Here is a 16,271-nt window from a genome sequence, read left to right on the forward strand (position 1 = left end):
TTGAAGACGTGTAATCAACTTGAGGTATGTTTGAATAATTGAATCAATAAGACTACACACACACCATATTTCCTATATTTATTGTCACAAAATCCAATTGGACGCTCAAAGAAATCTAGTTACAGCCATTTTGGAGAGCTCAGCTGCCTATTCAATAAAAGTAGCCGAGAGCTCTTTTAATCTAGCATCTCGCTCTGCTTTTCTCTGGCCTCTGGCAGAGTAATTCAATGTAAACCATTCAAAATGAAATCCATTAGAGTTTATATTTCAGTCATAAAACGTTTGGGAACCAAACACACGCACATGCACACAGAAGCCCCTGGCTCAATTTAAAACCAGTACAGCTCCCCACACACCGACACACTGACACACACACACGCAGACAATAGACCTCACACTTGGCCGGTGCCGTTTGGGCCCGGCTTATCCAAAAATATTTGCATAAGATTGAAACTGCATGCAAGGAGCCTTGCCACGCCGCCACGCCCACCCTTCTTAGTGAAATGTTACAAAATGCCAAAGTGCTCTCTCTCTCTCTCTCTCTCCCCCCCACTCTCTTTCTCTGTCTCTCTGGCCAGTCAAAGTTTGCTGGCAAGTTTTGCCAAGTGGAGTTCATATTTGAGTTGAGTCGAGTTGAGTTGGGCCTTTGCCTAATTGTATGAAAATAGTTTGTCCTTCAGTTTTGGCTGTCCCACAGCCCAATGAATCTGTGTGTGTATGTGTGTGAGTGTGCTGCGACTGGCAACAGTGGGGCAGAGACACGCTTGTGCACACCTGAACGCCAGCTGCCAGCAGGAGTCCAAGGTGTCAGCGCGAGTGCAGCGAAGCGTTCTGGCTTTTGGCCTCAGCGTGAGCTGCACTTGATATATCTTATGTTGCTGCCACAGGCTGCTTGCCACACTCAGGTCGCTCTGTCTCTTTCGCTCGGACTCATCTTTGATCAAATGGCCGCAAGATGCTGGCCCGTGGGCGTGGCCTACTTGGCCAAGATCAACGCAATGGCGGCAGCAGCAACTGACCAAGCGCTCGAGTTACGAAACCCGTTTTGAGTCGTCTTGCCCTCGCTGTGATTGGAAGTGGCAAGTGGCAAGCGAGAGCGGCGAGCTGTTACCTGCTGCGGCAGCGAGGCAGGTTCGACTCGGAGGCACGATCAGAGTCCTTGCGTCATTAGACCACATAGCGAAACCATTAATAAGGGTTAGAAGCCGTCCTAATGGCTAACATGACGGCGCTAATGAGCCGCAACTGCAGTCGCTGCCCCTGCCCCAGCCACAGGCCTGATTAATTTGTGGGAAACTTTGCGGTACCTCGGGCCAGTGCCACACACACTCGATTGTTATGTTCGGGAGTAAGGGAGGAAGAGTGACAGAGACAGTCAAAGACAGACAGCTGACTATTCATTACGCTTATCTCGCAGGCCTGCCCCCTCCTGCTCCTCCTCCTCCTCCTCGGCGCCCTGTGGCATGCGAATCGCTGCTAAGCGGCTTATGAAAGTCGCCGTCGCTCTGTTGGCACCTTCTGTTTTGTTTAGCCCGGCTGCAGGGCAGCGGCTCTATAAAGTTCTCAATTTAATGCGAGCTCTCATCTCTTTCGCTTTTCCAATAAAATACGATTTTCGATTTCCCAGCATTTGGAAATGCACCTGCAACAAATCGCAGCCGCATCGAGTCAGACGCCTCTTCAAAGTGCCGAGTAGTTCACTTTCCAAACATACTTAGCGTAATCTGCGTCGACTTCTAGATAAAACACAGAAACTACAAAAGGAAAGCAGCAGCTACAAAAACAACAACAACAACTCCTACTAGAGTCACTTGTCGAACAAAACCAACAACAACAACAAACAAACAACAACTTATGCTAATGGCGCGTACCAAAATAAAAAAATGAAAATAAGTAAAAAGGAAAACTCGTGAGTCGGGGAAAACTCCAAGCGGAAAATGCACGCGGCGAGCAATTCATAAAAAATTTACATACATTAGAGCCGAGTGTTAGGGTTCAGCGCGCGGGATCGAAGAGCCCCAATAAAAATTAGAGTGCCGCCAAGCCGACGACGCGACTCCGAGTAGGGAAAGTCGGAAGAGTCGGGAGAGTGGAAGCGGAACTACCCCCAAGAGCAGAAGTAAACTCGGCTCGAGCTGCACTCAGCCGTAGATCATGACAGAGCGAGGCGTGTTGAGATCATAAATCATGGATCGCATAATCGTTGCCAGTGGAAGCCCGGGGAACACCCACTGGTCGGACCACATTATTCAAATGATCTATTATGGTAAATGGAAGTGCCATAATTGCGGCTCCTTGGGGTCGCGATAAGCTGTTGATCCTGCAGAGCTGCTGGAAAATATCTAAGATAATGGTAGTGTGAGCGTAATTTATGCACAAATAGCAACAGCTGAGAATTTTAAATAGGTTGAAGGTGGGCTATATATAGATAGATGTACGTGGACAAGCAAAGACTGAGCTCTCAAATTGAGAGTACGATAGTAAAGGATTTATGGGTACATCGAACAATACGTTCAATTCACACTAAACACGAGATAACACATTGATCAATTTCTTATATGGACACGAACTAACTAATCTAAGTACATGCTATAAATATATGCTATATGCGCCCTCTTCATCGGCTATATATAGCTATCGTCTAATCTGCTCAATCTGCACTAAACTTGTACTTTTGATGTATGCATAAACAAAAGTGCTTCGAATTGGGGGAAATGATGAGGTTCTAAAAAGCATTTTCCGTTTTTCACTTTTCATTTAGTCATTCATGACCTGCATATTGCATATTGTCTCTCCCTCTGCGAGTCACACACACACACTCTCTCTCTCTCTCTCTCTCTCTCTCTCTTTCTCTGTGTTTGTGTGTGTCTGTGTGAGCAATTTATTACCTGCCATTTACCGTTGCTCATTATTAATTGCATGCAATTAATCAGCTTTACTTGCGTTCAGCGGGCCGTATACGCAATCCCCGCCCATTCACACTATCCCCGCCCTCTGGCGGCGAGCTCCCTCCCTGCCCGCAGAGCTTGTTGATCTAAAATTCTTGAATGAATTCAATTGCAAATTGTAAATAAACATTGGAAAATTTGGCTCAGCGCTTTAAGGCAGCCAATTTGAGTGTGAAATCGGAAATGTTTCGCTGCGGGGCAGAAGCAGGAGGAGAGTGGACCAGGAGTATATCTTAGATCACTTCCGTTGGCTGAGCTGTCAGCCGGACTCGCCTAGTGCCGCAGGACGTGGCAATAAAACGCATCGTCAGCTGCAGCTCCAGTCGCTCTCCACTCGACTCCTGCACACAAGTGTCTCATGTTATTTTCGTATTACAGGAAAAGCTCCCTCTATATCCATCTCTATATATGTATATGTGTATGTATTTATATATATATAATCTATTTCAAGTTTGACATGGATTACACTGCTCTACCCTCCCTTCTCCCTTCTCGCTCTCTCAGCAGGCGCCTTGTCCGTTTGTCTTTTACTCAATAAAACTTTTTGATTTCCGCTCGAATGGACAAAACTTTTTAATGCGAATCTTCCGGCTGGGTCGCAGTCGCCGTCGACGTCGACGTTTCCATTGCATCGATATAAAAGCGAAAACGATAGAAAGAAATCAAATCAAATTAAATTGAATCGAGTCAAGGCAAAAATACATTCAAATGTCGAATTGGGCAAGAGGGAGACAACGTGAGAGAGAGAGAGAGAGAGAGAGAACACAACACCTGCCCTGCACAGCCCAAGCCAATGGCAATTCCTGATGATGCAAATACCACTTTAATTCAATTGGATTAGGTGTCCATTGCAATACACGCGAATCTACAACAACAACAACAGCAACAACAACAAGAGAAACAACAGCTGGACTTGGCTCGATGCAGAGGCAGTGGCAGAGGCAGAGGCAGAGACTTGACTTGGCTAGGTGTTTGCATATCGTGGGGCTTCCGCGGCGGCATTTGACTTAATACGATATTAATGCAACCTCCATTAGCAGCCACGCCCCCACACCCACACGCCCACACACAGAGCTCGGCGCAGCCATTCAGCAGGGCAACAACAAAACAACTCGGCGAATGCCGATGAATGAGCGCAATGAATAAGTGAAATGAGTGACTGAATGTGAAGGCAGGAGTGAGTGAGTGAGTGAATGAATGCATGCCCAACATGCTTAGAGTGCAAAAATAATGCATTAGCGTAATTAACTGGCAAAAGGACAAAGCAAATAGGGGCCAAGGAATAAGAGCTGACGTCCTTGCCTTTTCTTGCTCTGGCTTGGGGTCTAAAGAGAGTGCACTACACTTAAATCAGCTATGGGGAACGTTAGTTAATCTTGCTTAGCCCCATCAATAGATTAACATCGATCCTTCCTTCAGTTGGTCTAACACAAAACAACAAATATTCCTAGCTTCAGGCCTGGGCAGTTTCTTAAAGTACTAAAGCTGAGCTAGAACCAATTAAGGCAAGCAAGCGTAAACTGTTTCCAGCATCCCCAACAATTAAAAGGGGCCGAGCAGGAACAATGGGAAGTGAGCGGGATTAAAACGGAGCTCGTGACCGATGACAGCGAAATGGAAGCTCCGCTCGTGCCAAAGCGTTGCAGAGGCAAACTTGAAATTTCGTTTGGGGGAAGTTGAAATGAAACTGAAACCAAGAGACAGAGACAGACGGAGAGGGAGAGGGAGATGGTAGATAGAGGGCATGGACCGGAAGAAATACGCAGAGCATTAAAGCAAAGCGTCGCATCGCGTCGCAGCGAGCAGCTGCTGGAATCTGATAGGAAACGCAAGTAGCGCTAAGGAGCTCATCATCTCCAGCCATATCCTGTTGGCAGGAGGACGCGGCGGCGCTTAGAAGCGGGCAATAAGCGATATACGATGCGATAACGAGTTGAAGTTGATGTGTCGAGACGAGAGCTAAATGGAAAGTGGGAAGAGAGTGATAGAGAGGGAGGGAGAGGGAGAGGAAGAGGGGAATAGAGAGCTGGGACGAGGCGTGCGCATCTTTGGATTGAGCTGATTGCAGGCAGACTCGGCATCAGGCTGCACTTGCAGGATACGGGATGAGCGTAGCCAGCCGAATTACATGAGCCAAGTGCTATTCGTGCTGTTGTCTGTTGTCGCACTGTCTTAAGTTGTTTTGTTGCATGTGCTAATGGCAGCGAGCTGCGAGCTGCGAGCTGCCAGCTGCCACACAGCGCTGTGTCGCTGTGGCACGTACAACTGGCTCGAGCTGTTTGCCCGCACTTTGTCAGCGAGCGTGTTAACAAACTGATTGAGTGCAGCTTTCACTGATGTTTGCCCACCCAAGCAGCAGCTGCCAATTAAAGCGATTTATACTTGTATATCTGCTGTAATGGAGCTGTTGCTTCAATTAGCTGAAAGTGATTTGGGATTAGGCTGGTCTCTCGGATGATGCCACAGATTGGCTCAGCTGGCTCAGCTGTTGGCGTTTGCTAAGCTTGGCCTAGGCAACTTTTAATTGAATTGTCTTCAGCCAGCCCCCCAGCCCCCCAGCTGTCATTACAGCAGGCGGGATATTCTCCTGGCTCCCTTATGACTAGCTTGAGCCTGGGACAATCAAAGTCAATCATTGTCTGTCGTTCTCCAGGATTCACATGAACAACTTTTAAGCCTTTGCTGTAATCTGAGCATAACAAATTTCAATTCGAGCAAACTTTATTCACATCAACCTCACTTCATTAGAGGCCATTCCTTGATCATCTCTGTGGCACGCCGAGGCGTTGTCGAATCGAATTGGTTTTCTCTCTCCTGAATTTATGGCTGTCCTCTGTCAATGCATTGCATCCTCTTACTTTTCGCTGCAAATTGACAATTGGACTCGCACACGAATCAAACGCACGTGCAAAATGTCTTTAGTTTTATTGAATGTGGTTTGTTTGGCCCGTTGCCGTTGCCGTTGCCGTCCCGTGCCTCTACCTCTACCGTCTGCCCTGCAGCAAGTAGTGCAAAAGTGTGCATGCATATTCCGAGGATAAACTATGGCATCTGCTGCAGCGCAGCACGCGCATCCTTTGTGCAAACACACAAACAAAGAAACTCGCGTGTGTGTGTGTGTGTGTGTGTGTGTGCACACATGTTGCCCCGGCAGGAAGCGCACTGATTGAGGAGCAATCGCTCGTTGCCGGGACAGATGTTTTTCTACATTAAACAGCCGCTCGCCTTCAGTGCCCTCGGTTCCTTCAGCGCCCTCAGCTCCTGCCCCTCCGTCGGCGAGGCGCGTGCGCAGCGACCAAAAGGAAAAGCAAGAAGAAGAACAGAGAGAGCTAGATAGTGAGAGAGAGAGAGAGAAATCGGAAGTGCTGCTCGGGGCCCACACAATGGGAGCGAGCGACCTTTGTGCGGCGACAGACGCCGAGGTTAAATGTCTGCGAGATTCGGGATTTATTGTTCCGTTTGCCTGGAATACGATCGTTGTTTTATATCAATTATTTCGGGTGAGCAGCACATCCTTGACAAGTGCCAGAGCGCAGGAATGTGGGGCAAGTAGATGTAGTTGAACCTCACAAAATTGAAAGTTGAAGATCAAGCGAAATTAGTAGAGTTTTTAAGGGAGGGAAAAGGAAAGTACGAGGACATTTGGGATGCACTAAAGAGGAGTGACGATTATTATTATAGTGTGTGGAATTCATCAATCAAAGTTATATTTATGGAAGTAATCCCATTCCTAATTTATGCCACCTATATAGCCACGCAAGCTAAGCCAACTTGGCCTTAAAGCCCCTGCTAGTGTCTATAATGGCTAAATCCAAACAAGATTTGAATCTGCTTTCTAGTTTGTGTGCAATTAAAATTTTAATTGCAAAGCAAAATATTTGTTTGTTGAATCTTTATTTGAATTTATATTTGGCAAATTTTCATTAGCTGCAGCTGCAGTTGCAATCTGTGGCAACTGGCGGTCAGTGGACTGTTAACACCCAGATAAGTCCACACGCTGGCCAGGTAATTAGATTTTAGTGCCAAGCTCGGCAGTTTGTATGGCCAGGTAAACACACACACACACAGAGAGAGAGAAAGAGAGCGGGAGAGGGAGAGATAGAGGTTTCTTTCTTGCTTTTTGGGTTTCTCATTAGGGCAACACTGAAAATATGAGCCTGGCCAGTGGAAGAGCCGCAGCCACAGCCACAGCCACAGCGCTATCGGCCTCATAACAAGCTGCCAGCCAGCGAGCTGACCTCATAAATTCTCGACAGCTCGGCGAAGCCAAGGATGGCCCATGGCAGGAGAGGGCATGCCTCAGAGCGGGGTCAGACAGCCAACGAGTTTCAATTAAATTTTCAACTTACAAATCAATAAAGCAACCTTTACAACGCAATTCATATAAGGCACACACACAACACACACACATCCACGTACACACATGGGGCAGCTGCTGGTCTGAAGGAAGCAGCGAATGGTGCTTCGGGCAGCGGGCAGGAGTCGTGGCATTGAAGCCTTCGCCGTGTGCAACTCGACACCGGAACAAGTGGCAGACGCGACTGCCAGGAGGCGGAGAAGCAGGCGAGTAGAGGAGGGGCAAGGGGAGAAGTTATGGGGCAAGCAGTGCACGTGGATTGCCTTTGTGTGTGTGTGTGTGTGTGTGTGTGTGTGTGTGTGTGTGTGTGTGTGTGTGTGTGTGTGTGTAGGCCAAATGAAGCGTCGTGTATAAATGTGTTTAAAAACATTTGCTGGCATTAACGGGTCAGAGGCACGCGCAGGAGTCGCTGCAGGAGCAGGAGCAGTGGGAGGATACGGGAGCAGCGGTAGCAGGAGTAGAAGCATAACAACAACAACAAGTCAGCAATATGGACAATGAACGCAACATCCTGTGCCGGTGCGCGGCATTAATTGGTTCAGTGATTCCAAACGACCAGCGACTGGCAGCGACAACAACAGCGGAATTAAGGACACGCAGCGCCAGTTGAACCTGTCCACCGCAGAGACAGAGCTTACACCAGAGCAAGAGCCGAACGCACTTGCCATGTCGAGTTGATAGTCACATTTGTCGGAGCAGGAGCAGGGAGCGGCGGGGGCGAGGGAGCGCAGCTGCTCAGGCAGGGATAGATAGACTTAACTGGCGGAAAATGATATTACAAGCGCATAACTCGTGCCATCTATAAGAACAAGAGCAGCCCAGGATGCAGGACGCCTGCAGTGGCAGATGAAAGCGGGCGAATCTCATTAAAAACTGAATCGAAATAGTAATTTGAGTTGTTCACAAACAGCGTTAGATACTTGGCAAACAGAAACGCAGCGATTGCGATTGAGATTGCATTTGAGCTGATACCAGAAGGAGTCGCCTCAGTCTCTGTGCGTGTGTGTGTGTGCATGTGTGTGCGTGTCAAGGATTTTGTTTGCCAAGTTGTCTACAAATAGCAGCCGCCAGCTAGAGGCCAAAAGATTTTGTTTTTGTTTGAAGGTTTCAAATTGTGGGCAGGTGGTTTCACTCACTCACTCACTGTGTCTGTGTGTGTGTGTGTGTGTGACTGTAGCAGGGGTTGCACGGCGCCTGCCAGATTCTGATTCTGATTTTGATTCTGATTTTAATCAGCAATCAACTGCAGCTAGCATGGGGGGATTTCGTTATAATCTGGCATTAGACAGATTATGTTAAATAGATTATGAAAAATTGCATTTAAATGAACTCGATTATTAATTGAACTGAGCTAAGTGTGTGCAGCTGTGTATGTGTGTGGGCGTGTTTGTGTGTGACCCGACAGTGATGCATTGATTGATTGATGCTGCGCTGCAATCAATTTAATTTAAATGCAACATTTGTTCAATTAGCGAAATGCAACGGGAGCGTGTGAGGGAAATGCCATAAATAACGGTAGTTCAATTGTGAATACAGCTGTAATTAAAATAATTTATATTCAGTTTACTTTCATTTAAGTTTTAATATAAATTCACTGCTGACAGCAGCTGAGAAATGGGAATTAGTCTGTTAACTGAAAACGCTTTGATGGAGTAGAAGAGAAAGCAGGTAACATGGAATAGCACAATTATACTGCATGTAGCAAAGAGTAAAGTAGAAGAGTGTAGCCTAGAACAGCGCTATTGCAAGGAACAGCTCGATGAGTAACAGAATACTGTAAAGATAACATAGAAGAGTCCGGCAATGCTTGCGCATTGAATAGCCAATCATAGCAAAGTTAACATGGGTATAAATAAACTTTGACAGTGAACTGTCCACTGCAGTGCTTGCATAGCAGAGCAGCAGAGAACAGCTCGGTGGGAAGTAAAGTTAGCATATGCATGAAGAATAACTGTTCCTCTCTTACTACACAGCGCAACTCAGTATGCTTAACAGTGGCTTGATGAGTAGCAGTGCTTACATAGCAAGAGCTCAAATCGCTCAAAGTTAACATGGGTATAAATAACACTTTGACAGTGAACTGTCCAGTGCAGTGGTTGCATAGCAGAGCAGCAGAGAACAGCCCGGTGAGAAGCAAAGTTAGCGTATGCATGAAGAACAACTGTTCCTCTCTTACTACACAGCTCAATTCAATCTGTACCAAAGCTTAACAGAGGCTTGATGAGTAGCAGTGCTTACATACATACATACATATGTAGGAAGAGCTCAAATCGCAGAAAAGATGTAGAACAGCTCGACTACTACTACACACACTATGCAATTCAATATGTAGCAAAGTAGAACAATAGCTACGCAGAGCGAGCAGCGTGATCATTAGCAAAGTTAACAGGGAACAGTTCAGTTCCATAGAACAGCTTAATGAGAATTAACATAGCAAAGTTAGAAAAGCTCTGCTAGGCAATGCAATTTAATATGCGGCATAGCATGTTTGATCATGTTTGCATACTAACAGCTGTTTCTTCGTGCAGTCAAGTATACAGTATACATTTGTACATATGTATGTATGTATGTAATTGCAAATGGCAGCGCCATTCGTAGGAAAGTTGTTTGCCAACCCTAAGCTAAGCTCATGAAATATTTGAAATGGCATTTGAACTGCGCTGAAATGAATTTGCATAAGCATAACTGTTGTTAAATATGCGTTTGATATTTGACAAATTTTAATTAATTTTAATTTCGCCTGCAATTCGCCCAAGCGTCATTTCAATTTACAACTGTCAACAAAATAAAACAAAGCAAAACAGAATACAGAAAACAGAAAACACAAAACAGAAAAAAGAAAATACACACACACACACACGAGTTGAGCTTGCAGCGTTTGCAACATATACGAATGGAAATGCATATTTGCAACAGGATGTGGCAATTACATTGTTTGTGGCAACAGCAATAGCAACAACAACAACAACAGCAGCAGCAGCAGCAGCAGCAGCAATAATAATGTTTTTTCACTCTGTGGGTTTTGTTTGATAGATGTTTACAATAATTTTTGTGTTACGCTTTTGTTAGCTAATGTTGGCTTTGTATCAATTTGTTGTATATTAAATTTGGATATTGTTGTTGTGGAAGCAACTACATATGTACACACATAAATATATATGTATATATTAGTTGTAATTACAGATAGTTTATAAAAAAAAAATATTGTTAAGCTTCAGAGAAGGTAAAAGTTGCTGAGGGAAAGTCTTATTAGTTTCACATGAAAATCTGGCTCGCCTTCATCCCTTCCATTCCCCAGCTAACTTGGCTTAATGTGCTGCACAATTTCCTTAAATTTCCAGCTCTGCTCTGAGGCTAAGCCCAATCAATATTTGCATTCTGGCGCATTATTCAAATGAGTTTCAGAACTTTTTGCGACTGGCTCGAGCTAATGTGAATGCGAAGGCCCAGCGCTGCTGGGACTTCTCTAAGCTGCTTGTAATTGCCTTCCATTAGGCAGCTAATTTTGTTGGCAGTAATTAGCATGCTGCCTGCCCCTACCCCTCTCCCCCTCCCCCTCCATATTGTGTAACGCAGGTGAATTGCTTGTACTTGGCATAAACAACATTTCCCCGCTGCTCAGATACTCCGTGTTGTTGGTCTGGCTGCTTACTCAAAATTGATTTTGACACCAAGAAGTTTGCGCGCAAAGTTTTGGCAACTTGTAAAAGAGCTGGAAAACTTTCAGCGAAATGGACGCCATTACAAGGCAATGGAAATGCACATAAACTAGGAAAAAAGAGGCAGACAGACAGCGAGGGCGGGAGGGGTTAAGCTGAACAAAATAAATAAGAAGCAGAGCATTAAACATGAAGAGCTGCTTGCAAGTGTAACTAACATGGTGGGGGAGTAGAGCAAGGGGGGAGGGCACTGAGACACGCCCCCAACAGAAGAAATTGCAAACTTTTGTGCAGATTACATGCGCATTACCAAGTCCAAGTGGCAGCACGAAGACCGTGAGGAATTATGCGAGTACAGATGCCAAAAGGTCGCACCGTACAGGTGGAACCTAGAAACAGAAACAGAGACAGAGGCAGAGGCAGAGGCAGAGACAGAGAAAGAGACGGGGAGAACTTGAAGTGTGCCAAGTGGTCGCGACCTGTGCAACATGGCGAATGCACTTTGAAATTGATGTTGATGTTGATGCTCATGTTGATGGGCAGGCGCCAGCAGGTGGGCAGCCCAGTGGCGATGGGGCAGACGGACGGGCGGAGAGGTAGACTGCCTGCCTGCCTGCCAGCTAGCCGCAAATTGATGGCCAAGACAAGCGATGGGCAAACGTGGCCACGCGGCGTATGCGCAACGTGTGCACTTTTATTAAAAAAAAAGAAAAAAACAAAAAAAAACGAAGCAGAAGAAGAGGAGAACAACTTGACTAAGTTATGGGACAGGCTGTGTGCAGCATGCGGCATGCGGCATGCACCATGCGAGGCAGCAATCAATTGCTGCACAAAATGTCAATAAACAATTCGAGGAAAATGAACTGCGACGCAGGCAGCGTTCAAGGAAAACCGAGCAAAAAACAGGCGGAAAATCGTTGCGAAAAGGACACTTAAAACGCAATTCCGTTAAACGCAGAAGGGGCAAGCATTTAGGGCGTGGCCAGAGCAAAGGGAGTGGGAGACCGGGCGGAGCGGTACGGTGGCTGACATTACGGTAATTGAAGTATACGCATTAATTCATTTGCCTCTGTGTGCGTATGTGCGTGTGTGTGAGTATGTGTGTGTGTCGAAGCAATTTGGCATTTTGAATGGATTGAATTGGATTGCGTCTAATGCGGCTTATCCCATGCACAGTGGGTGATATTTACGAGCGAGCGACATCCTGCGGTGGGCAAACAGCGCGCAAATCTGCAGAGATGAACCAGGACGTTCACCAGTTGAACCAGTCAACCGCAATGAAAGTCTAGTGCATTTGAGTAGTTAATGATTTCGAATAATTGACAATATTTATTCAATTGAGTAATTTTGATTCGTAGTTTCTTTACTTCTCAATATGTAGTCGTAGTTCCAGCTTCGTTTATTAATCATCGGCTCATTTGAGCCATATAAAAAGTTCAATAGAATCCATTCACTGTGCAATCAAATTAAATTCCCAGCTATGAATCCAAGTCGAATGAAGAACTAAATGCCTTTTGGCTCAAATAAAAGACAGCTCTTGCTGCCATTGAACTAGGAAACCAATTCAATGAGCCATGGAACTAGTAAGAACAGCTCTAACGACTCGTCGTAATCCCCTGCCCAGTAGACGGCGCACAAAGCCGAAAATCAAACAGATGTACAAGGAGCTGAGCAGAGTCGAGATCCGTTGGCCTCGCTTAATGGCGCTGTAATCAAAAGTCATTATGTCGAGCATTGCCATCAAGGACGAACGCACGGAGAGGTCCTTGCGGTCCTGTCAGTCCTGTTGGTTAGGGTGCTGCCCGGTCGTGCTGCCATTTGCTTACAAAGGCAAAATTACGCGTATTATGACCAGGCAAACTGCCGAACGGCGGGGTAACACATCAGACCAGACCACAACAGCCCAGCCCAGCCCAGCCCAAATCAGCCCAGCCTGGCCCTCAGCCCCGCCCTGTTCAGCCCTCGTTTTCTTATTAATTTGTTTGTCAAAGCTGAAAGCAAGCAGGAAACAACAATACGCCGCATCATGTCCAACAAGGGCCACAGACAGCAACAGTTTCCGCCTCTGTCAGGCTTTCGCTTTGACTCCAGTGCCAGGAACAGCAACAGCGACAGCGCCAGCAACAGCCCCTGCTCCAGCTCTAGCTCCCTGTGCCTGGGAAGGATAAACGACTAAAACGCGGATTAGGCGCAACTGCACGCACACCATGAGGTTGCAACTTGGAGTCTAAAGCAGCAGGGGCAAAGGCAAAGGCAAGGGCAAGGGCTGTGCCACAGTTTAGTAAAAGGAAATCTGTCAGAGATGGGAAAGGGAAAGTCAAAGGAGAATCGGAATAGGAATGGGGAGCAAGAGTAGATCCCATGCTCGCATGCAAGGACACGTGCTGCTCCTGTCTCTGCCGTGCTTCTTGTTCCGGCTGCGTTCAGCGAAATGTCAAATTTTCATGGCACAGGAATTTCGTTATAGAGAGGCTGCCTGGCAGTTGGGAAACTGGAAAATTGGGAAATTGGGAAGCGGGTGAATCATGACTCACCTTGGCCACTCGATTGCCATTAAAGCAAAGAGCAATGAAAAGTCAAAAGGCGAATTCGATGACTTTACTCATATCAATGCCCGAAATATATAAAGATTTATCTAAACATAAAGGCCGACGATTATAGAAAGAACTATAGAATGAGTTCTTTAATTCAATAGCAGTCATAACAAGCATCTTTCCAGAGATATTCATTCAAGCATTTTCCATGAATTTAATGTTTAGACTCGATTCATTTTTTAGAATTTGAGATATAAGGAATGAAATGCTACGTAAGCTAATTTATTTGCCCAATGCTCGAACACTAACACATATGCACCATGCCCACAGGTGATCATAGATCATTTTGTATGATCCCCATATATCACATATAATCTCTCCTATTTATACAAACTTTAAAGTGCAATGTTCTTTTATATATATGTCATGTTTGTCGGGGGCACTTTGCCTCTCTTCTGCTCTATCCTCTTATTGCTCAGCCTATGAATTATAGATCACCTGAAGAATTCCTGAAGAGCATATTTCATGCAAATCATTTTTCAGGCATATCCCTAGTTCCAGGAACCGAACCGTTCGGCAAATTGTTCATTCGCGCGAAGTTCGACTCACTCGCTTAGCTATTCACGTTCGCCAACTAATTACACATCATTTAACAATATTGATTAATATCGACAGTTGAGTATTCGGAAGCATGTGAACACCCCAGCTGAATCGAGGCACTCGAACCCTGCGTGCTACTCACCCAGTATATAAGACCATATGGGATATACATATATAGTGTGTTTGTCGGACTTCGTCATAGTAACAGCAATAGCATATTATTAAGTGAACGGTTCTATTCACTTGTTTAAATCACATTCGCATTTGTTGTTTGTTTATGTTGATTATAAACTCGTGCAATCACCCAAAAATAGAATCCGATTTTCTCAGAGCTGCCCGCAAGCATGGAGATGCAAATAAAATGAAAGATGAGGGGAAATACCATATAGAGCCGAATACTATATACTCTGCCGGATGACTGGTGAGAATTGATTGGTAATGGATGTAGCTGCACAGTAGTAGTTCGAGTAAGAAAGTGGATCTTTATTGCTCTGTCATAGTGGATCAAGAATCTCATCGATAAAGCCATGAAACCAGATTGATATAGATGGATTTGATTCGAGAGTAGGAACTCAGACAGCGTTAGATCCTCTGTCAACAGATCAAAGTTGCCTTCTGTGCATGCCACAACTCTAGTCCACACCGTAGTACCCGCAGATAGCTATAAATACCCGGATCTTAACGGGGGTGCACACGCTGCTGGCTGTGATGCTGCGACTGTGACGTCACGTGGGGCAGTCACAGTCGAAATTCGTGGGACGTCATGAGGTAGCCGGCAGCAGATCGAGGCGATGCTCTATTTATGTTGAACTTTTTGCGTATTTTGCAATGCTTTAGACGCAGCACTGCATCATCGACTAGCACATGACGTAGATCCTTTCCAGATCCTCCAGCGCCCCTCCACTGCCCTCGCCAGTGTGAATCGTGTTGATCTGCGGGTGGTCGACAGCTTGATGCTGCTGCCGATTTCAAGTGCAAAGCACTAAAGTAGCTGCTAGGCAGGGGGAGCCGGGGATATTGGTTGATTGACTGGCCCGACAGAATGTGAAGGAGCGAGCGCGGGGCAGTGGCTAGAAGGGCGGGGGCAATGGGCAACTTTATTGTGTTTTTTGTCTGGCAGCTTATTTATTCGCCTGTGTTTAGCGTGAATTGCGTGAATTGCTTGAATTGCGCCTTGTTTTTTGGTACACGCCCACGCGCAACAAAGAAACTACCAAACAGAAGAAACTGACAGACTGTGCGCAGATAAATTTGGCTGCCCCCTCCGCCCCTGCCTCCCGCTGAACATAGTGTAATCTAAACTGATGCATGGCAATCAATAAGCCACGTTGTAGTTTATGCCAAATTAACGGCAAATTGCCCTGGCCTTATCTAGAAATCGGCCGATATTATGCCCAAGAATTCAATGTGCTGCAGGTGTTGATTTACCTGCTCAGCACTCAACTCTGGCCCATCGATGGGCCGATCGATTGGCCTGGGTTTGTTTTTCTTGTGGCTTTCATTGATGCCTTGCGAAAAACAACATCGTGCTGAAATATGTATGTTTTCTATGCTGTGTTATTATTGCTATGTAAATCTCTCAAAACAAATTTCGATTATGTTTTTAAGCTAAGGTAAATTCAACATATTAAACCGTCTTCCTTCATCCTCTCCCTGGGCCCCACTATTCCACCGTCTGTCTGTTTTGTCTTTGTCTCTCACTGCCTTTTGGCAACAGATTTGAATTTCTGGCAATTTGCTTAATGGGCAGTTGGAAATTTCAACAGATTCATAAAATTTTACGCTCATCATGTGTTGGCGTCTCTGTCCGACTATTGTTTGTTTTCATAAACATATCATTCAATATATATACTTTTTGAATTATTCAGTTTTGGCACGTCTGTGACGCAAAACTAGTAAATTCTCCGACTCAAGTGCGAATAAGAGATTCCACATGCAGCCAAAGGCGCAAACCTATTGGGTTAGGAATAGAGAAGCCGAGGCAGGAGCGGAGGCTGGACTGTGGTAGAACAGTCCCGCGTCAGCTGGATGAGTAGGGGAGAAGCAGGTGGTGAACCAATCGGATTCAATTCAATTGATTATTAAAATACAATTGAAATTACCAACATAATTTAGCTGTCGATCAATTGGGGCAACAAACAAATTAATCAGGCAAAAATAATAACTTTTTGTG

This window comes from Drosophila navojoa, chromosome 4, assembly GCF_054131105.1.
Source record: "Drosophila navojoa isolate 15081-1374.11 chromosome 4, UAZ_NAV_1.0, whole genome shotgun sequence".
In the NCBI taxonomy this organism is placed as follows: Eukaryota; Metazoa; Arthropoda; class Insecta; order Diptera; family Drosophilidae; genus Drosophila; species Drosophila navojoa.